This window comes from Peromyscus eremicus, chromosome 2 (assembly GCF_949786415.1).
Source record: "Peromyscus eremicus chromosome 2, PerEre_H2_v1, whole genome shotgun sequence".
Taxonomy (NCBI): domain Eukaryota; kingdom Metazoa; phylum Chordata; class Mammalia; order Rodentia; family Cricetidae; genus Peromyscus; species Peromyscus eremicus.
This window is the reverse complement of record NC_081417.1, coordinates 65258724-65262629: the sequence shown is the minus strand read 5'-3', so window position 1 is coordinate 65262629 and position 3906 is coordinate 65258724. Positions and strand designations below refer to the sequence as shown.

The 3906-nt window shown below is 43.9% G+C and overlaps 1 non-coding gene across 1 annotated transcript; it reads left to right on the top strand.

The window, feature by feature from the left end:
* The first annotated feature begins 228 nt into the window (after window positions 1-228).
* On the top strand, window positions 229-339 carry LOC131905361 (U6 spliceosomal RNA). Its single transcript, XR_009377892.1, has one exon. It is a non-coding gene; the product is annotated as a U6 spliceosomal RNA (small nuclear RNA).
* Window positions 340-3906: the final 3567 nt, after the last annotated feature.

Here is a 3906-nt window from a genome sequence, read left to right as displayed (position 1 = left end):
TACAGTCTCTCTACCTGGAGCTCACCTATATAGGACAGGTTGGATTGGAACACCCAGAGATCCTCCTGCCTCTACCTCCCAAGTACTGTGGTTAAAGGTGTGCACCATCATGCCTGGCAATTAAGTCTTAATGCCCTACTATGGCTAAAGGCCCATCTCTACTCCTTGCACACCTGCCCACCAAACACCTATGTTCCCAGGCTATATCATGAAATGAAAGACACAAACTTGTGCTCACTTCAACTTCACATATACTAAAAAAATGGAATGATACAGAGAAGATTAGCATGGTCCCTGCAAGAGAATGACACAAAAATTCATGAAGCATTCCATATCAAAAAAAAAAAAAAAAAAAGACACACGCTTTGTGCTAAAAATATAGACTAAGAGCCAGGCACCTGGGTTCAAATCTCAATGCTGCGACTTTTTTAGCCTGTATAATTTTGGGGAAAGTTCTAGAACCTCAGTTCTGGGCTTCTTCCTCAGGAAAGGGGGCATCACAGGAACACCTGCAACTTGGCAATGATCTAAATTCTGCTCTGGGGCAGGGGGATGGCCTGCTAGCCAGCACTGTTAGTGATGCTTAAGCCATCGGCTGTTACCTGCTTATAGCAGTGTGCTTGCTCTGCTTACCTCAGAGAAGGAGGCTGAGAGTAAGTTCCCTGCTTACAGTTAAAGCAGCTGCCTTGAGGCTCACATCAGAACTTCTCACAACTGAAGACTTGGCGTGAGCGCTCACCACCCACTAGAAGGCTTCCTCAGTTCCCACCTCTACCCTGCCTGACAGACAAACTCATCCTTTAATATTTTCTGCTTCCTCAAGCCCTCCTAGTCTCCCTCAGTGTATCTGATAAATTTCCACATCTGTCAGATAAAGCACCCCTCCCCCCGAGACACACACACACACACACACACACACACACACACACACACACGCACGCACGCACTCACTACAGTGGTTTGCTAGTGTGTCTGTCTTCTTGGGACCCTCTTGAAAAAGATAATGCCTTACTGGGTTTTGTCTTTTTATTATGCCACAAATGCTTCTGAGTAAATGAATAAATTGGCAAATATATATATATATATATACATATATATGTGTATGTATACACACACACACACACACACACACACACACACACACACACACACACGCACGTAAGCTTCTCAGGAGAGGTTTACCCTAACAGCTGTCATTCCAATACAAATCACTCGGTCTTCGCCTTCGTCACCCCGAAGCGTCATTGTGGATGGAGGTCAGCACCAGGTGTTGCTGTATTAATACAGAACCAGGTGCAGTGAGACTGCTATTTGGTCGAGCCTCGTTCCGCTCAGATGTCCCTCCTTTTTTAGTCACACCATATAATAACCCATAATGAGACTCTGTGTTGCATCCTAATGAGACTTCCTGACTAAAACATCTGAGATTTTAATTTATTTCCCATAAGTACCATTTCAGCTCAAAGTTCCTTCTCTCAATGGCAGTGAGCGTGCCATTTGTCATCTGCTAAGTGCCTGTACCTTCCCTTTATCGGTACTAATCTTCTTTGCATTCAAATACTCCTAAGAGCTGACTTAAAAGTGAGCTCTTCCACACAACTCCCTTCTTAGAATGCCCAGCTCCTCCTGACTACACCTCTATTGTTCCCAAAATAGAATAATTTACTGCTTCAAATTTCAGTTTTACTGTCTATTGTGATTTAGAACACAGAGTATTCTTCAGAATGATCAAATCCCATAGGGTTAAAAAAACAAAAACAAAAATCTGACCCCTCCATTTTGTATGGAGTAGTATTTTATATTAGACATTATAAATGTTTAGTTTGTGTGCCAGAATGCAAGCATATTGGCAATTTAATGCCTTCATATCAAAATAGTGAGAAGCAGGATGGGTGAAAGAAATCACTGGGGCTTGAAGCAGGACAGAGGAGGGGTGACATAGTGTTCTTCTACTTGTATAAATCCTCTCCTGCCTGGGGACTCAGCAGAAAGGAGAAGTGGGGTTCAGTGATCTTCAGGTCTCTTTCACATCTAAATGGCATGAGTCCTTAGTGGTTCCAAGCAGTCGTTCATCCGTCCACTCCTTCAGCCTGGCTGAGTGCCCATCATGGACCTAAGCCCTTTGAAGTGCAATGATTTTAATATAGATCCATACTGGATAAGGAATGCAATAGTGGCTTATATTCAAATTCTTCTTAATGAGGAAGTATAATAAAGACAATTGCATTGGGACTCTTTAGAATATTAAGATGTTACATTTGTGTATGCTGTGGAACATTTGTTTAATGATGCAAAGATATGTTGCATTCTTTTATGTTGCATTTGTTTAACTCTGCAAAGCTGTGTTACTTTGCCTGTCTAAAACACCTGGTTGGTTTAAAAAAGAGCTGGATGACCAACAGCGAGGCAGGAGAAAGGATAGGCAGGGCTGGCAGGCAGAGAGAATAAATAGGAGGAGAAATCTGGGAAGAGAGATGAAGAAGCGAGAAAAGGAGGAGCCAGCCACACAGCCACACAGCCAGACATGGAATAAGATGGAAAGAAAAGATATACAGAAATAGAGAAAGCCGGGCGGTAGTGGCACACGCCTTTAATCCCAGCACTCGGGAGGCAGAGCCAGGCGGATCTCTGTGAGTTCGAGGCCAGCCTGGGCTACAAAGTAAGTCCCAGGAAAGGCACAAAGCTACACAGAGAAACCCTGTCTCGAAAAACCAAAAAAAAAAAAAAAAAAAAGAAAAAGAAATAGAGAAAGGTAAAAGCTCAGAGGCAAAGCCGGGTGGTGGTGGTGCATGCCTTTAATCCCAGCACTTGAGAGGCAGAGGCAGGCGGATCTCTGTGAGTTCGAGACCAGCCTGGGCTACACAGTGAGTTCCAGGACAGGCTCCAAAGCTACACAGAGAAACCCTGTCTTGAAAAACAAAACAAAAACAAAAAACCAAAACAAAAAACAAACAAAAAAAAAGCTCAGAGGCAAAAGGTAGACAGATTAATCTAAGAGAAACTGGCTAGTGCCAAGCAGTGGTGGCTCACGCCTTTAATCCCAGCACTTGGGAGGCAGAGCCAGGCAGATCTCTGTGAGTTCAAGGCCAGCCTGGTCTACAGAGCGAGATCCAGGACAGGCACCAAAACTACACAGGGAAACCCTGTCTCGAAAAACAACAACAACAACAAAAAAGCTGGCTAGAAACAAGCCAAGCTAAAGCTGAGCATTTATAAGTAATAATAAGTTTCCGTGTGATTTATCTGGGAGCTGGGTGGCCCCACCAAAGAGATAAAAGGGTAAAAAACAAAAACAAAAACAAAAAACAAAAAACAAAAAACAGACTCTGGTGAAGTAAGTCCCATGAACTGTTAAGAGTGTTGTAGGGGACCATTGGAAGTAAGCCCCATCCCATGCAGGCATAGCGGAGCACAGCTGTGTCTTGCACTCATAAGGATAAGGGATAAGGAGCCCAATGTGGTCACAACAACCAAAGAAACACCCCTCTATGACATCTCTGCCAGAGTTCTTGACTCTGGTTCCCCTTTCTTTGCCACATGGCAAGGCCACAGTTCTGGGCTACAGCTTCTCCTCTGTAAAGAGAAAGAACAGTACCTGATGACAGTCGAGCCCCTGGGAGCCCTTTGTTGACTGATTTTTGAGATCTGGATTCTAGAGTTAACATTATCTAGTCACAAAGGAGAGGTGCCGCTGTGCTCTACAGATGGAACCAACCAGGCAGCTGTCCTGAAGACCACGTGACCGCCCGAGGCTAAGGAATTATTGCTCTACAGGGAGAAATGTTGGCATTAAAAGCAACAGTTCTTACTCCCCAGATTTGAAAATGAAGGTGCAGACATCCTTGCTCACTTATTGAGAATGAAGCATCTAGTCATAAAGTCCTAAGAGCTGAGTTGGACTAGGAA